This window comes from Neodiprion fabricii, chromosome 5 (genome assembly GCF_021155785.1).
Source record: "Neodiprion fabricii isolate iyNeoFabr1 chromosome 5, iyNeoFabr1.1, whole genome shotgun sequence".
Lineage (NCBI taxonomy): Eukaryota > Metazoa > Arthropoda > Insecta > Hymenoptera > Diprionidae > Neodiprion > Neodiprion fabricii.
In genome coordinates this window covers 12,147,034-12,166,984 of record NC_060243.1, presented here as the reverse complement: position 1 = coordinate 12,166,984, position 19,951 = coordinate 12,147,034, and the positions used below count along the sequence as shown (strand labels likewise).

Below are 19,951 nucleotides of genomic sequence, written 5' to 3'. Positions count from 1 at the left end.
TTAAGCAAATGCTCGTTGCCTAAATATTACTCAAATATTCCGATGCGTACGGAATTGATAATTACCAATTGTTCGGAAAATATTGTATTCGAACAATATAAATTAAGGGCGTTGCCTAGCTAGAAAGCGCGGGCTACTCCGCTTCCCGCGTTAACCGTGGCGAGAGAGAGGGTAAAGAAACAAGTGAGACGGAGCAACCGAGCTGTCGCCGGAGTGGGGCGGGTGACGCGGGCTAGCCTCTTCCACCCCTCACGGGCATTCGGTTTCAAATACTTTTAAACAGCCCAGTGTATCGCGCTCGGCACGACGCAGCACCTGATGAATAATATAAAAAAAAGTAGACTCCTTTCAGATTCCACTTGAAAAATTTACTAGTAATACAGAATTTAATAAGGAACCCGAAACTATTTTTTTTATAATTCGAAAACTTGTCATTAATGAGGTAAAAATCGTCAAACATTTGAATTGTTTATAAAAATTGGGATTTTCAATAATGTTCAACATTGCATTTTTTTTATGAAAGATTATTCGTTCACCTTCCGAATGCACTGTAAATGATGTCTTTACGTCGAATAGAACCGGATATATCCGAGCTCCTTTTGGATCAAAATTGAATGATTGTCTTGTAACTTTCGAAAACAAACATAATTCGGACAAACACCAAAATGCGTGTCGATTCTTTTTACCTTTATTTCATGTGAAAAAAGTATGAATAGATTGAAAAAATACGAGGTTATTTTTCGATTGACGTGACGTAGAATTCCTTATACGTATGTTGATATAGATATACATTCTTAATATTTCAACGAAAATTATATTCGCCGGCGTCTGTATTTCTACGCAATGCGATCACGTGACTGGTAATAGTCTAATAGCCGGTATTCATAGTCAGATTCGATTTGTAGGACTGTCTTGAGTCAGCTCAAAGCATAGCTTGATCGGCTGAGAGCTATTCTTAATACAGTCTCGAAAATAATACGTAACTATTTACGAATACCGGCCAGACGTCGTCACAGGTCATTTTAAATTGAAAATGCAACGAATAGCTGTGAGCAAATTCATGATATAACAACGAAAATATCATCAATCTCCCAGGTCTCACGACGTGGAGGTCGCTAGCAAACAGAGACCCGCCTAACCCGTCCCTACCTCCCAACCATGATCGGGTTTGCACCAAACAAATACAAAATGATAAAAAATAATATAAAATGGTAAAAGTAAAATTAAACTCGTTGAAAATTAATAAACATAATCACGAAATCTATATGAGAAGGATCTCATAAAAATTAAATTGAAACAGTATAAGTGAAACATGACAGTAATCTTGATAGAGAAAATTGATATAACAAAGCATCGAGCATTGTATACATTATATGGCTAGATAAATTCTATATAAAGCGCAAACTATGGAAAGTAGTACGTCACGAGTGCAGGTCCCAGATAGTAATGAAAAAATAGGCTATAGAATATTTACATAATATATAGGTATACACGCAGTCTGGTCCGACTGCAGAAAGTACTCCTGGAATGAATAATCAGATATATAATTATAACGATATGACTAGCAAATTTTTAGCACAGTAATACATATAACTAACTAAACATAAATCACAGAAATATTGCACGTAAGCTATATACAAAGCTATTATATTCATGTACATGTGTACATATATTTATATTACAGTTTTTTGTCGTCTGTCGGTCGTGAATTTACTGTTTCTTACGCGCGGCCTTATCTGAGCTTCGATGATTTGAGGGGTTCGCGGATTGAGAGTTATCGGGCGCGTCTAAAATCTACGATCTCGGGTAACAAACAAAAGTAAAAGAAATCCGCTAATTTATTCTCCATTTTTTCGGCCCAGAATTTATCGTCACGTTTTATTTTATCAAAAATCAATCCCTTTGGCGTCCAAACTATAAAATAGCACCACTTCCTATTCGTAATATGTAGAAGACCTTGGACCTGATACATGTAATTATGAGAAAACTCTAACTTGGCTTTTCCACTGATTATTTTCGTCTGAAATATTAATTCTATATCCCAAAAATCTATCGAGCGAGCGCAGCGAGCGAGCAAAATTTTTAAATGTTCAAGCGAAATCCCACAAAAAGTACTGATATCCCCAAAAAGCACCTCTGGTGCAAAAACCTTTCGCCAAGTATATTAATGTGACAGCCACCCACAAAACAGCCACCTACAAAACTGTCATCAAATCAGATACTGCTGCCAAGTATAATTTATTTAGAAGCTAATGATGATTTTGATATACTATAACTAATGACGACAAAAAAAAAATTGAAATCAAAATTGAAATTGAAAAAAAAAAAATTATTTTTATTGAAAAAAAAAATTGGAGATAGTGGTATATGGCGGGCTTTTTCGAAACGAGCACAAGAAAATACAAGTCGAGCTATATCAATGTTGTAATGGCAATATAAACATGGGCCCACCAAGTACCATGTACTCCAATTTTTTTTTTTTTTATCTAAATTTTTGTTTTTTTTCTTCGGATTTCAATTTTTTTTTTTTTGTCATCATTAGTTATAGTATATCAAAATCATCATTGGTTTCTAAATAGATTATACTTGGCAGTAGTATCTGATTTGATGATAGTTTTGTAGGTGGCTGTTTTGTAGGTAATGTATGCATTAGGGTGGGCCAAAAAAATCGGCTATTTTTTTTTTCACGTGGTACTTCGAAAAATTGGTTGGTAGAGACCTCAAAAACATTTTCTCCGAGTATGAGCTCTTAATTTTAATAGGAAGGTCCTCCGCCACGCAGTTTTCTATTTTTTTCTTTTGGTGAGGACGAAAAATACATATTTCGGTATCTACTATTTATAAAAAAAAAACATGTATCATATTTTTGTAGGAAATTGAATCCTCCACAGAAAAGGTTCTTTACAATTTTTTTGTATACTTCACTGTTCAGAAGATATTCACTGTCAAACTTCAATGCACACTATTTTTAACAGTTTTTTGTTAATAGTTCAAACAATTTCAATTTAATTCGTGAGCTTCGGGAAAATTTGTACAAATTTCAGTTTCTGTCGTCGAAGTAACAACTATAGAATTTCTCTGTTTCAAAAACTTTTCGTAATTTATAAATTTTTTTTAGTATTTTTACAAATTTTTTTTTTTTTATATTTTGAAATCCCAATCACGCTCTTAACTATTTTTATGGCGTTTGTTCAGAGAACATTTTAGAACTTTTTTTCACAAGTTATACGTAAAATGTTTTAATCGAGAGGATGTTTGTTTTAAATCCTATGGCTTCGTCTGCTTGTCTTGTGTAACTAACGCCACTGTTAAAAATAGTGTGCATTGAAGTTTGACGGTGAATATCTTCTGAACAGTGAGGTATACAAAATATACAAAAAAATTGTGAGAGACCTTTTTTGTAGAGAAATCAATTTCCTACGAAAATGTAATACACATTTTTTTTTATAAATAGTAGATACTGAGATATGTATTTTTGTTCCTCACCATAAAAAAAAAATAGAAAACTGCGAGGCGGAGGACCTTCCTATTAAAATTAAGAACTCATACTTGGAGAGAATGTTTTTGAGGTTTCGACCAACCAAATTTTCGGAGTACCAAGTGAAAAAAAAATAGTCGATTTTTTTGGCCCACCCTAGTATGCATGTATGATTACCCCAGAATTACGTCAAGTTTATTTCTAAAAACAAAACGCGCGTATTTTAGTGGCCTAATTCGTACGCGCCGTATTTACTTCGTATGGAAAATTCTGCCAGATACCTTGTAATTTTACCTTGGATACTTAGGTAGTCACAATAAGTGATGAGAATATTCCTCATGATCGACAAAGTGTAAACACTAATGCAAATTGCCGAATAGTGATTTCGATCATTCAACCTGAACACGTAACAAATTGATGACATATTTTAGCGACTAATGCAAACTGGGCTAATACCACACGTCACAATGCATTCTAGTTTATATTTTCGTATGTATAAAAAACTTGAGAATGAATTTATACTGCTATCATGAACAGCAATATCGGCTCTTGAAAGTACCTTCTTAGATTAAAGCCCTGCGATTGTTTGTACTCAAGTGATTGAATCTCGAAGTCGGAGAGGATGCGACATCAATCATATAAATAATTCGATTTACCTAATTTTTTCCTGAAATTTGCCAAAATCTTTATGCTGGGTCGTTTCTCCTTCTTCAAAGACAGGTTCCTTCTCTTCTTAGCCATCGCGGGAATAAATACTGACTCGAAATAATAAAAAACACGGTAGAAAAACACAAGCAAAAAGAAAAGCGCGGAACACTATCCACGTGCCGAGCGACGAGGATTCGAACGAGGGGAATTGTAGTGGGGGGGTTTGAGTCTACTCTCATCGCCCGTAATTCGCATGGTCGCCGGCCAACGCGGTCGTGGCGCTAGCAGCCGCCCGCCTTTTGCGCGAAAAATTTGCTGTTTTATGCTTCGTGATTTTCCTTCTCATTTCCTCATTTTTGAAGATACTTAGATTCTTAGGAAGTCATTTTGAAGATAAAGAATAGATCTGTGTCGCCTTTTTCGCCGAATCTCGAAAAAAAATTCACTGTTCACTGTGTATCACTTCAAAGATAACGTACTTTCAAGTACGTTTTTCGCAAATTTAAAAGCGAAATCGAAAATTCGGCAAAAGAAGCGACACAGATCTATCCTTTACCTTCAAAATAACCCCCTAAGAACCTAATTATCTACAAAAATGAGGAAATGAGAAGGAAAATCGTGAGTCTCTGTTCGCGCGCGCTCTTCGCGGCATAGGCAACGCCCTTAACAGGAATAGATTGTAAAGGAATGCTTGGGAGAGTGCAGGTGGGACGGGATTATTTACTGTAAAAGGGTAGCAGCGGAAACTTGCAATTGAAATAGAGGTTATGAGAGCATTCGCTTTGAAAAATTTGTGAAGTGAAGTGAATAGTGGAATTCTATTGACATGGCGAATATGCAAGATATGTTTAATTTCTACGATCAGATCGAAGAAATGAATAATATGATTGAGGTAACTGTAATGGTCAACGTTAGGCGGAATCACGAAGACGAGGGTGAAGTACAGCAAGCTCCGTAAAGATACATGAGAGATGGTGAAAAATCCGTTCGAGTTTTATTCCGAGCAGGAGTTCAAACGGCGATTCCGATTTTCAAAGGATAGTATTATGTACGGAATACGACCAAGAATTGAAGCTGCCTTAGTCAGAGCGATTAATTGTGGTCTACCAATTCGACTTGTCATGCAATTATTAATATGTCTACGATTTTACGCTACCGCTAGCTTTCAAGTGAGGATCATTGTTATTATAATTCTTGACAATCTACTGAAAATATAAAGTGATTTCATTGTTTCCTGTGATCATGGAATAAATGATTGCTAATACATTTTGTACTGTACAGCTCATCAACGGAGATCTGATGACTCTATCGCAGTCTACAGTATCGAGGATAATACACAGAGTATCGCCTCAAATTGCATTATGGATTCACACAATTATCAAAATTCCTAGTACGGAAGCTGTTATGATCGCAAAAAGAGATCTGTTCAGACAACTTGGTGCACGCAGGGAGGGTACCGGTTTACCTGGCGTTGATGGCGCTATCGACTGCACTCACATTCGATTATCTCATACGAAATTTGCAGACCTGCAGAAGATTTATAGGAATCGTAAGGGATATTTTTCCCTCAATGTACAGGTATGTCGCGTTCGCGATAACCATTTACAAATACCATAAGTTGCAATTAATTTTATCTAGGATACAAATAAACAATACTATTCTATGACAATCGGTACTTTTAATTTGAATGATACGGAAGGCAGACGTCGGTCCCAACATGGAATTGTTGGATATGGTTCCAGAATGGCCTGGAAGTAACCATGACAGCCGAATATTCCAAAACTCACGAATTTACATGCGGTATCATGAGAGACAACTTACTGTAACCCTGGTTGGAGATGCCGGCTATCCGTGCTTGCTATTTCTGCTGACTCCACTGGCAAATCCAACTACAGATGCTTAACAAAGGTAAGTTAAAGATTATCGCAATACCTTAGATTTCGATAAGTAGTCATAAAATTAACAAAGTATATATGTGTGAATTAACCAAGTCGGTATCTTGATAGGTATAACAACGTACAAAGCAGAACAAGGCAAATTGTTGAAAGAACATTAGTAGTTTGGAAGCGACGTTTTCCTTGCCTATCCAGAGGCTTGGGAACCAAATTGTTGTACTCTACCACAATTGTTGTAGCATGTGCCGTACTACTCAATTTATCACTAACATTGGGTACTGCTCCTCTGGAAGATAATCGCATCGAAGAGGTAGAAACGGATGAATTGCCACCTCAAGGACCGCATTGGCAGCCTGGAGAGGGTTCTGCAATACGCGAAGCTCTAATCGAACGGTTATTCATTTGATCAAGATATATGTATATCAAGTTAATTTAATTGTAAAGACTAATTGATTTTAGAATGAATATACTCCAAATATTCAATAAAATTGAATTTAATTCGTATAAACAGTGTTTAGAGAGATGGCAAAAGGATATGGATCATCGACGTGGGATCCGCGAATTAGTGTTGAGAACGAGTGTAAATGAAACGAAAATGATGTTGAGATGGAGAGAGATAATGATTACCGATAAACGAGACTTTTATTGGTTTCGATGTGACGATACAAACCGTATCACAAGAGAACGTTACAGAGAGTGATGATTTACAGAGGGAGAGAACACACAGATTATACACATACACGATTTCGAGACAGTAGACAATACATGAGATACATCTGATAGGTTTTGAGTCGCGACACGGGCAAGCGGCGAGATTTGACGCAGAGACGGCAAGTAAACATTGCACGCGAGTGTGCGTACATGTGCGAAGACGATTTTGAGTGTCGCGAGACACACATTTAACTATTCGATACTTTTCCGAAACAAACAGTTTACATTAGAATACATATTTTACTCATAACTTATCATTGGTTTTCATTCTGTTTTTAAACCCCTCACTTACTCATGAAAATACTGATATTTACGTAATTGTACTAAGCGTCAGACTTATAGTTACGATAATACTTATGAAAATTTGTCCACGTAAAAATATTCAACACATTATAAATAGAGCCAGTAAATAGAACTAAAGTTGCTCTTTTGAACTTTGAAGATCAAAGGTTGTCCCTTTCACCCGCAAGTTTGAATTCAGTCAACTCTACTTCTGCTGTGGCTTTCCGGATTTCAAGTTCTTGGATTCGTAAAAGGCATTGAACTTTCAGCAGATGAATGTCGTTTTCGTTACCTTCCATCAATTTTGATATTCTTCCCTCACGGTCTTCTTCATCTCAAAGAGCTCTCTGTTCTCAGCTGAGAGAGCGTCTAGTCTCTTTGTCAAAGCTTCCTCCATCGCCTTCTGAGCTACAGATTTTGACGCTGAAAAAGGGCTCGATGATTCTGACCGAGTTCGCTTTGCCGCCACACGCATTTTTTTGCAAATCTGCACCGGGGTTTCTTCTAACATATCAAGACAATTTATTTATCAATAACCGGCATAGAGGTTTACATAATCTCTCTATCTAATAAAAAAGTTCTGAACAAATGAAAAAAAAGTAGCAACAGGTGAAAAAGATTATGATAACAATAGTATAAAAAATATTATAATAATAATAGTATACGCATGAAGTTGACGGTGGAGTGAGATGCCGAAAACAAAACAAAAAATATCTAGCAAACAAAACTTCTTTTGACAGCTGTCATCGGCTGTTTATGACAGTCTTTGACAAATATCTTTATAGGTATCTGCTTCTGACACGCAAAAAATAAACATGCAAACGAGAATTATCAAGATGATTCCCGACGGGAATTGTCTTTTTCGCGCGCTAGCGTATTGTGTATACGGCACTCAAGATCGACACGCAGAGGTGATACTGAGTATCGTTTCAAATATATCATATTGGCAAACATGTCAGCAGAAGTAATGAAACAGAACTCGAGGTGAGTTATATCAGAGAAGAAATAGGTCTTTTCGGATCCTGTAAATCCTTGATCCGGTTAACCACTAAGTAAGGGCTTTCCCAGTTTCTTTGTAGTTTCGGACATCGTCCGTTCTGTCTTCGAGGTAGAAAGAGCCAGACAGAATCTCCGGAATTCAATTTTATATCCCTGGCTCGAATATCATAACGAGTTTTCAATTTGTCTGAAGCCATAGAAATTCTACTTATACCAAAGCTATGAATTTCTCCTACTATGGGGAAAATAATAACTACAGCAAAATAAGTCGCCAAATGCAATTGGGGATGCATGGCATCGGGGGTTTTGTACATGTGAGTGGATTCGTTTACGAAAATAATCTGAGCAGACCTGCATAGGGAGCCAATAGCACTGTCGAGTTGATCGGAAACAACCGATCAACAGTTGCAGCCCTGTCATCAAATCAGCATAAATAAATTTACCTGTCTAACAGACACTCTATAAGGAAACAGTGAGGCGCGTAGCGCCGAGGTGGGATTGGCGCGCGGAGCGCGCAGGGTCGAAGCCCCTAGTGATATATGTTAAAATATGTGAGATTTTTACCTGACGAACAGCTTGGAGTAGGCTCTGTCAGTGGTCTATCAATTGACGCATCTAATAAATAGTCGACATCTTGAAATTCAAAAAGTGAATTATCTTCATTCTCCAGAACGCTACCTGGAATATGGAAAAGATTATTAAAATATAGTTTTCTCAGAAAAACAATTTTGTATTAATATGATAGATAATTTGGTAATATAATAAAAGTTGTAATCAACCATGGCCATTTGCTTGCTCCTCCGGAATAATATTCGAACTGAACTCGGTCGGGGCAAGAGTCATTAAGTGCGGCACAATTGCTGCAATGTCAGGGTCTACCTGTGCATCTGGAATCTCCGGACCACCCCCAGTAGCCATACGTGCTTGCTTTTCCTGGGTCAAAGCATCCCGCTGGCTCTGTTTCATGTTGGACCACAGCTTTTTAAGTTGTGGCACTGTTCTCTGAAAGAATGAACATGAAATATAGGACAATTCTGTAGACTTTAATGAAGCGTCGAAAAATTTATTATCACATTTGAGTGATCAAACGTAGAAAATATATGGCCAATAAGTGAATTGAATAATTTACCGTCTCACCGATTTGTAGTACACCATTGAATTTGTCAGCAATTTGATTCCACGCTGACTCTTTCCCACGGAGAGATGCTTTGTTACTCTCTTTTTACTCAAATATATTTTTATATTTTTTCATAATTTCTAGAAATATTTTTTTACCAACCGCAGTGTAATGCTTGCCGCTTTTGCCTTTCCGAGCCATGAAATATTACAAACCTCAAACTCCACACACCGTAAACTTCAAGTTTTTGAAATAAGGTTAGAAATGGGTACGGACAACCCCCTGACACTCACCACTGCTCGTCAGTACTGCTGCTCGTATACTAAAAAATTCTTCTTCTTCTTCTTCCTTTATGGCTATACCCCCACTGTTAAAAATTGTCGCACCCCTCTCTGGTGGCATCCCCTCGCCTAGGAGTGACTTTGGGGCGCCTTTCCTTTCCCCACCGCCCCACGCCGAGGAGAAAATTTTGAGGCGCCTTCCACTCCGCCCGCCGCCCCTTGTCTAGGAGGTATTTTATTCTAGAAGCTTCGCCGGACGACCACCCCTTCCCCACAACCCCTTGCCAAGGAGCGGTTTTTCCGCCTAGAAGCTCCTCGGCTCGTCAGCCCTTCGCCCGCGACCTTCTCGTCAAGTGGTAAATATCGTGTGGCGACCCCTTTTACCCCGGGTACCGTTGACCGCGAAGCGGATTCTGGACTCTATTGGATGGCCTCTGGGCCTCTGCACCCTGACCATGGGACGATTTCCTTCCCCTTACCCTGCTGCCCCTGGCCGTGCGGCAGACTCTGGGGCTACCTACCCTCTGCCCCGCTACTTCCGTTCACGAAGCGAACTCTGTGACTTGGACGTTTGGGGTTACAGGTCTTCCACTCCGGCTCTCGTTCTTTTTCAATCCCTGCTCTCTGTGTCGGTTGGTCGTGTCACTGACCTTACCCAGCCGTCAGTGTTTATCCTAAAGTTGACGTATGCTTGGAAATTATAGACCTGGTCACTCTCTCTCTCTCTCTCTCTCTTACTTAATGTAAGACTGTAGGCATACTTAGATGTACTAGGATCCGAGCGGGTGGGTGAGGAAACAGAACTCAATGGTGGATTGCGTACAAAAATCAAATTTCATCCTCACAGGTTCATTCAGACAACGCAAGTGCAAATACATACATGGTTGTTATTATTTATTTGCTTGTTGTTGGAGCAGAATGTTTTTATTTCTTATAGTTTGTGACGTGGATTTTTCCCGCTCCTCGGTCAGTCGGAGAAAATGACCGAGAACTTACCGCGTGCACAGTAAATCGGCGTCCACGATTTACCCTGGACCTGAAACAATATCGCGAAATTTGTTGGGCGCCTGGCGTGATCAACACGCTTCGAAATCGGTAATGCGATATACCGCGACCATATACTCAATAGCTCAGTACCGCGGAGAGGGGAGGGGTAATTTTTGGGTGGAGAGAGATACGTCACACGTACGCCAACACGTTATTTCACAAAGCAATAACGAAATTGGACAATATATTTCCAGCTAGCGATAATACAAAAAAAATAAAAGAAAAGAGAAAACAAAAAAAAGTTTGATAAATCTAGAAGACCTCTACGGCCTACGCGCGCTAGTCGCTGTCTTAATCATAACCGCTAATTTACAAAAACCAAAAACAAAATAGGACCCGACACGCTGCCCGCGATCGTCCTCTACAGAATGGCGCTAATCGCCAACTTAATAATAAAATCCTCGACGGAAACGGAACCGACTTCTCGGCCGACGCTGTCCGCGATCGGTAATAAATCAAACAAAAAAGAAATAAAATTGCTTATGCCTACGGGCGCTGATCGCCACCTTATTACTAACTTATAATACCAAAGTCCAAACGGAAAAGAGGCTCGTCGCGTCACCCGCGACTATCCTCTACAGAAGAAGACTCTTATTAACACGCACCCGAGCTCAACTTTCTCCGCGACGTCGGGACGCGGTTCGCGATTTTGAACGCTCCCCTTTCGACGGCTCGCGACCTACACGAGAAATGAGATTGTATCGTACTGATTTGACGTGACCCCGTGCAACGGAATTTGGTTGCACTCAAATTATAGTAGTCTTGCCGCGACTCAAACCCGGGACTCTACTCGACCTTCTCGGTCGCTCAACCGTGGCTCTACGTTAGTACGCGCAACTCAGGCTACGGTCACCAAGCAGATTTATCGGCTAAAGAATTTCGAGTACTTTCGTTAACGCAAATCCTCAATGGCTATCCGTTACTCGGCAAGCATTTATTTATTATCTCTCAAAATTCTCTCGCAAGAATATTAGCAGCGCTTACCGCTCCACATCCAAGATACGAAGGACCCGACTCCCTCGTGCTTCACGCTTGCCATTATTCCTCGCAACGATTACTTTTTTTTTTTGAAAAACTCGAACACGAATCGATCTCGCAACACACGTTCACCTTAGTTGGTCGCCAGAACTCGAGTGATCTCAGATGGCCGATCGGCCGCAACGCCGATCTCGTCACGCTAATCCTTCGTGATGTCATCACCCCAAGAATGCGCAACAATCGATCTTTCATTGATTTCGGGGATTGCGCAATTGACGTCGTCGCTACGCGGCGCAGAACTTAAGGCTAGATCGAGATGTCGTCTTCCGCGCAGCTCTACGTGATCCTGGGGTTGGGCGGGGTGGTGCTCCCTCGTCGCTAGCTGGTCTCTCGTGGTTGCCTTGGTTGGGCGTAGGCGGGGAGAGCGGGGAGGCTGCGGCGCGCCGGCCACCAGCGGGAATCGCGTCCGCCTTGGATTCCCGCGCTGCAGGGATCTGCGTTGTCTCCCCCTCCGCAGCCTCGGTATCCTTCCCACGAGATCTCCGCGGTGTTGCCTTACCTCGAAATATCTTCGGCGTCGGAGTTGGTCGCTGGCTGGTAGCCGGTGTACTCAAAAAGAAATAAAAACAAAAGCCTGCAATATCCTTTCGTAATTCGCTATTTCGTCCCTGTCGAAGCCCGGGTGCGTGACTCCAGTTCTGGCGCTCTCTATGATTATTTCGCGACTCAATTTCCGAAACCCTTATTCCTGGATTCCGCCCAGGGTTCAGGGAGTGCCTTGTAACGGGCAGGCCTAACCGAAATGCCACGTTACAAGTTATAGCGCCCCACATCACTACTATACTCATAATAATTATAGCAGTCACGAGTAAAGACAGTACCATCTACAACATCTGCGTTCACTTGGCGGGGTGTAGCTGTGTTGATCTAAGACTCTTCGCACGAAAAAATTCTCAGGGTAACGCATACGTTGTCTGACATTTCCTCCTGATATATCTCGAGTTGTACGGTACCCTTAGTCTTTATTGTGAAATAGTGGCCTGGACAGGGTTGCCAGATGGCCGTTGCGAAAATATCGTACCAGGTTGCATAAATTTATCGAACACTTATCGTACGATGGTAAAAAAAATTATCGTCCTAATTATCGTGTATTATTATAAATTATCGCACTAAATTATGGTATACACCTTTCTGTTAGGAGAAAAGCATTGAGTTGATAAATCGATTCTTACTCCTGACAGTCCTGACGAGGAGGTTAAGCGGAATACCGACTGCTGACAAAAATACAGAACAATAGAGGATGAAATTTTCGAAAATAAAATTGCTACGCTGTACTTATTTTCCACTGATTTTTGTATTTATCACAATGTTGTAATCTAACTACGCGATGATCACAAAATATTTCACGGAATTTCTCGTTAAGCCGGCAACACGTGTAGCGAAAACGATTCGACGCGGACTTCTATAACGGAAGAGAGGAGAGGGAATACCGAAGTTCGCTAACCGAACGGTAGACAAAATGAAAATTGAACCCAATGTCATTGTTGAATACAGGAGACAGTGGACACAAGATGAACATGCACTACTAACAGTAAGAGAAAGGAGAAAACACTGGAAACAGAGAAGCCAATACATAGACGAGATCGAGTGATCGACCAATAACCGCCTAGCGAGCGGCCTAGCGCTTTATCGCTCTCTGTTGTTCTTGTTATTTGTTATTGTTCTCTGTGTCTGTATTTCAGTAATAACCTTGACGGCCATCTAGCGGCAAGAAAACTCACCACAAAAATACCGGCGTGACGTTCTGACGTATCGACTAAGGAGCAAAAAAAAAATATCGGACAATCTCACATAATATGGTACAATTATCATACCAATTCGTACGATAATCGTGTATCGTACGGACGGTAAATATTTCGTACATGTACTATAGTTATCGTACGTATGGCAACCCTGGGCCTAGAGGTTATCCCGATGCTTAATGATGGTAGTGTCGAAATAGTTTGTTCAGAGACTGGCTAAGGCTTTGTCCTCAGTTTCGATGACCTGCTTGATTTCAGCAGCGAGGTATGATGGAAACAGCCGCGTAATTTCAAGGAGAACAATACTGAGGTGATTCTCGGCAAAGGTAGGATTCGCTGACGACGCGATGTGTTCTAGGACAACGCCGTATTCCTTCTCCGCTATTTGCCTGATGCGATGAAGACTCGGTTCCTTGAGGTGCGTCAGATGCACTTTCTCGGCTATGTATGCGACGTATGATTTCTTTCACTCGTTTACTAAATGGGCTAAACCCTGAAGCCTTCGTAGCCGTTCGTTGACACACACAAATATAGCTTTAAGTCCGTTGAATGTGGATTTCTGCATTACAATGGTGGGTTGGTACACTTTCTGGCATTTGGCGGTTGACTGAAAGTTCTCATCCTGGGTACCCGTGTCTGGGCAGTCTGGTTCCTTATCTTCTGAATCGGTGACTTCGGATTCCGTAGGTATTTCGAATCTGACGGCTCGCTCACCATGTGCTGTTGACAATTTGACGTTGCAGCCACCAAGCTCAATCCGATTAACTCAGGTTGCGTGTTATGCAGATAATTTCCTTGTTTTCTAATTGTTTCGATGATCTTGGCGCTCTCACGATTATCCTTTGGCAGATGTATGAATTTCTTGACTTTAGGTTTCGACTTGTTTTTGTTTCGATGTGTCTGGCAAATTTGGTTTGCAGCTTGCAGTACGGACAAAAATATTTTTTTACTGTCCTGTTGTCATTTTCCTTAGATGGAGGGAAGGTCAGGTTGCGATCATCAACAGGTGGCACGTTTTTGAACGATGAAATGTCGAAGCTTGCGTCGACAAAAGATCCTATTGACGTATTATTTTTAGTGCTTTGTGAAGCCTTGGTAACCAAACTGGAATCTTGTAAGTAATCTGAATCTGCTTCTTCATTGTCATCGTTAATATTATCTTCCTTGTCGATCCTTTCTTCTTTATCATCAGCATTGTCTTCCTCATCGCTGCTCGACTCTTCAATATTGTTTGTTCGCTGTTTGTTCTTAGCTAGTAGTTCGACCGAGCCGCGTGGAAGGAGTGGGTCGCTGAAGTCAAAGATGAGTTTTTTGGTTTTATTTTATATGTACATCTTATTTATTAGTTATTCTATTTACATATATACATAATTAGCACAATGGTTGCCACGCGAGGGAAGGAGTTGTCTTCGTCCTGTTGAACTGCGGTGGAGGCTGTAGTGCGGATGTTGGGCGTTGAAGGGGCTCGGTCTCGGTCCTCGGTGGTGGCGTATACCGGCTATCCGGAGAGCTCGGTGGTGTCGGGGGACGGCGGTTCTCGGTGTTTTTTATCGGAGACTCCCACTCACTCTCCGACTGGGTCGTCTAGGTGGCAGTCGAAACGAATGAGCGCTGCGGTTCGGGAAATGGGGAAACCGCTGCCGGAATGCGTCTGAAATAGCTCGGTGACGTCAGTCCTGCTCTCCTTACGTCCCACAAGGAGAGTAGCACCGCCGGGGGTCTGGTGAGAGGGTTCGACGGGATGTCTATGGGATGCAATACCCACGGAGCTGGAGGGTTGGTAGCTGTTGTGTTTCGGTATGGGCTGGCGGAAGCCAGATAAACAGGGTCCGTCATGCAGGAAGGCTGCTGTCCGGTCTGTCGTGTTACGTAGCGTCGTAGCGTCAGCGTGGCGTCGTAGCGTCAGCAAAGCGTCGTAGCGTCAGTAAAGGCGGTCAATTCTAGGCGAACCCGAAGTGTCCTGCCGATCGGTCCGACCGGTCGTCTCTTATCGCAGCCTCGGTTGGTCTTTGGCAGCGGGAGACCACGTTGGCTGATACGCAACGCGCTCGGCCGCGTGGGTGGCGTGAGCGGCGCGTGTGACGTAACACTTTCTTCTGGGTCGCGCGACTAGAAAGTGTGAAAGGCTTGTTGCCTCGCGTGGGTTGTAAGGCGCGCGACCAACTAGTTGCGTTCTCAATGTTGTTGTGAACATTGTTATTATAATCAAAGTCAGCAGCATCATTACTCTCGTAAATATAATTGCCTTTCAATACATCAGGTTCTTCAATATTATTACCGTTATTTTCGTTTTTGTCAGAATCGTTCATCCAGTCAATACCCAGAAGGTTCATTACATCCGTGGCACCACTGGGTGGTTCACTACTTTCTACCGAGTTATTGAAATCTGTAGTAGTGCATGACATATCTCTGCCAAGCACTGGAAGCGAAATCTCATGTCTAAAATGTGGTGGAATTATTTTATCAATAGGTTTCGAACATCCAGAAGTTCCTTTCATTAATCGTGACTGATCGTGTGTGACAGCCCGTGTGACGCTTCTCTGAATTTCGATCAACATGGCAGATTCATCCGGGGCCTGTTCGACATTGTCCTTTTCGTTGGAGGCGGAATCTGCTTTTCATTTACCTCAATATTCACACTACTTTGTAGACAGTTGCTACATCTGAATTTGGTCATATTTTTTTGTTGCTTGCTGTTGAACACCCAGAAGTCATTTGCAGCGATTGCGACTGACGGTTGTTAGTGCGACTGACGCCTTTCTGAATGTCAACTAATACAGAAGACTTGTCTGATGTCTCTTGGGAAATACAATTGTTCATCGGAGGCAGAATGTGGTATTCACATGCTTTAGACAGAGCTGTATCGACAGTTGAGCTACCTGCGTGTTCGAGCTCTTTCTGTAATTTTTTTAATTCATGTTCTGTGTCTGAAAGAAAGAAATGAGAGCGTTTTTTCAAAATAAACTGTACAATTTTGCACCCCACATCATCTTGCATTATGAGTTCAAATGTTAAGTCAATGACACAGGTTTGTAATTGAAAAATTGCACAGGTTTTTCATAGTAATTCTAAAAATTTTTAGTCATTGAAAGCGGAAGAAATACTCTAAAAATTCCATCACGTCAGGTATATTCTTGAACTCGTGTTTTTGGTTTTATTAAAATAAAACTCCATGCATTAGCATGCAATAGCATGTGTATTTTTTACTTTTATTGTTTACTTTATTAACTAGACTTTGATGAAGGTCGACCTTTTTGCATCGACCGAAACGTCAGCACCAAATAAACTGTCATGACCGTCTACACTCACGAAGCTTTATTTATTTTGTATTACCACTACGGCCAAGAAAAATTCTGCGATATTTCAATATTCATTACTGCTACTATCTGAGAAAAAATTCTCATCATCATACCGTGCTATCTCGACGAATCGCACACCTTGAAATTCCGACTTTTTTTTTATTCCGAGAGTGTGCAAAAGATTTAAGGGGTACGCATTAAGAAATTTGTGAACACCCTAAATATGGGACACCTTATTACACATATGGAATATTTAACTTCAGAAATATTTCATGAAAATACAATTCCACGTTGAGATCAATTCACGTCAAATCGACTTGAGTCTAATCCACAACCTCTTAGATTTGGTCTACGATGTTTCACATTGTTGTTTTGAAACTTTCAATGGCAGTAAGATAATTTCAAAGATTCTCTTGAGTTCATTTCTTTTACTTATCATTTTCGCAAACGAATATATAATTCACTGTAGTCGAAGCAGAGATGAGTAGGGAGATCTCCAACGCTCGGCTTTTCGTGATACCAGCTAGATTGGAGCGTCAACGTGACACCTAGGCGGCCACGCACCGAAGGTGGCCCATTTCCGACCTGACACCTAGGCGGCCATGCACAGAAGGTGGCCCACAATCGTGTATATATATTGTAACGCTAAATTCTGTTACCCTCGGATGAGGACTTACCGTTGACACTTTAGCGCAATTCTCTACTTATCCGCAATATCAAACTATAACAAAACAATTACGTTGGGCGCCAGACGCGTTAGCGTCGATTTTCAAACAATAATGTAAATCAATAAAATTAACACAAAACCGTACAAAAGAGATGAATAGAGAACCCGTTGTATGGCTGGCTAGGTACAGGTACGATCGCGTACATCCCGGTAGAGTGGCGGAATTCAAGGCAGCTAACAGTAATTCCAGAATTAAAGAAAATAACAAAATAAAGAATAAACTCCAGGCAAAAGGAAAATGAACAGGTCAATCGATCATATATTGTCGAGAAGGTTACATGACAGGCAAGTAAGATGGTATCGACAGCGGTAGTTAATAAAATAAGTAATCATTGTTCACAAAAATTTCGGTAGAATAGCAGTAAACGGTAGCTTTAAAACGAAAGACGGTAGTTAACAGAGAAAAATGGACGTAGGTCAGGAGATGCGATATAATGCAAGAATGGACTTGAAACTACACGTCACTGGGAGACGTGATCTTACCCAAGTCGCAAATGACGCTACGAAAATTATTATTCTGTCAATTAGAACGACAGAACTTTACTGCGATCGGTAGAAAACAACGTATCGATAGTTCGGTAGATGATACGACAAATTTACCATAAATTATATCCAGTATGAGAGATTGACATTCAGTAACAATTTACCCAGTCGGCAAACGATCGACTAGATAGCCTTCGGTAGAATTATTCAGAAACGGTAGATTCGGTAATTTATAATGATTACGTACTTGAGGAATTAAATAATGAATTCCTAAACATAACTTTTGAGAGGATACAAAATACAAAATTATGAGAGTGAGAGAATTTCGGAGAGTTTACAAAATAGAGAAATACACTAAAATACACCGCAATACGAAAGAATAATTCACAGAACTTAATTTAACAAAATACAGAGAAATAAATAACAGGCAAAAATAATATGAAATTGCCAATAGCAATAAAGAAAATGCGCGGTGATATCTAGGGCTGATTCTACGCTCGCTTGTACTCCAAGGAACTCGATATGTGATACAATAGGCACAAAAATAAATAAAAATATAATAAGCGATAACAGAAATAAAATATAAAGCACACTACTATTACAAAAAAGTATAAAATGAAATATAAAGCCAATAGGGCTCAAAATACGATAGAAGTTACAGAAGCAGGCTAATAGAGATTCACAAATAATCAGAAAAATCATATATACAAGAGAAGTAATTATTTGGCAGTTACGAGGTCGCTCAGATACGAAAATAATAAATGACTGAAATCACGCAGCCACACGGCGGCTTACTGCAACTTTAAGCCGTGGACCATGATTCACACAAAGTCGATAAATACCAGAAGAAAGAATAGAAATTATGAGCAACTTCGTAACGGTACAATTCAAAGGCGGAAGCCTTACCTTGGCGGTTGACCTCAGGCACACAAACTGTGTATCGTCCCTACACGGCAGAGTTACTTGTATTGGGATACGCGTATGCGATTACGTGTGACACACACCTTCAAATCTGTGCAGAACTCGAAAATAATGGCTACCTGACATGCGCAGTACGGTAAGTCGGAGAAACGCCGGGTCAACACGTGCTGGCACGACCAGTTGCTTAAGGGGGGGGTAAGGTCAAATCATACGAAAAAAGCCATGTTTTCGTGATTTTTTTTCTGACGACGTAGTTAAAATTTCTTCACTCAACCAATGGTACATTGAAGTATGACATTCGAAGAATATTTCATCAAATTTTTACAAAGAAATATTAAAAAATACGGCAATGGCAGCAATTGTTCGGACGTGTCTCGGAAAAAGAGTTGAATTGCGGTGCCCCTCATAACTTGGTGCTGGATCATCGAAAATCAAAAAATCAAAGTTCATTCGTTAGATAATAGTTTTTCCCAGGTAACGCTGTTGAGTTTTTTTTTTCCAATTTTTTTCATTTTTTCGAACACTTTGAAGTGAAAAACACAATTTTTTGGGTAAAAATCGCCAAATTTGTTATTGCGAAATCAAAATTATGAACAAAAAAAAAAAAACTCGACAGCGTTACCTGGGAAAAACTATTATCTAACGAATGAACTTTGATTTTTTGATTTTCGATGATCCAGCACCAAGTTATGAGGGGCACCGCAATTCAACTCTTTTTCCGAGACACGTCCGAACAATTGCTGCCATTGCCGTATTTTTTAATATTTCTTTGTAAAAATTTGATGAAATATTCTTCGAATGTCATACTTCAATGTACCATTGGTTGAGTAAAGAAATTTTAACTACGTCGTCAGAAAAAAAATCACGAAAACATGGCTTTTTTCGTATGATTTGACCTTACCCCCCCCCCCCCCCCCCCCTTAATACGCGTGAGCCAGACAGCACTCAGGCTCCTCTCCAATTTGATGAAAGGGAAGTACGGCAATTAATCCTGGTGGTCAATTTCCGACAAAACATTTGGTGCCTCCTGTGAGGTTTGAACCCACGACCCCTGGTTTACGAGTGTCAAGTGAATCTACAACAGATCAAAGGTCAACTGCAATACGACGCCACCGCTTGCCACCAGCATCGTGGGACGCAATAAGACAAGAGATAAGTTCCAACATTAACTTACTATTAACAGGAAATAATGTTATTCGATCATACATTTATTTATTTAACTTGTGCAATAATTGTCACCGCGTGTGCAATTGTTTATTTCGTTATTTGTTAATCAAATTCTA

The 19,951-nt window shown here is 40.4% G+C and overlaps 1 long non-coding RNA gene across 1 annotated transcript; it reads left to right on the top strand.

The window, feature by feature from the left end:
• The first annotated feature begins 7,108 nt into the window (after nt 1-7,108).
• LOC124182613 lies at nt 7,109-19,403 on the top strand. Its single transcript, XR_006870819.1, has 4 exons — nt 7,109-7,381; nt 14,218-14,222; nt 16,184-16,186; nt 19,392-19,403. It is a non-coding gene; the product is annotated as an uncharacterized LOC124182613 (long non-coding RNA).
• Nucleotides 19,404-19,951: the final 548 nt, after the last annotated feature.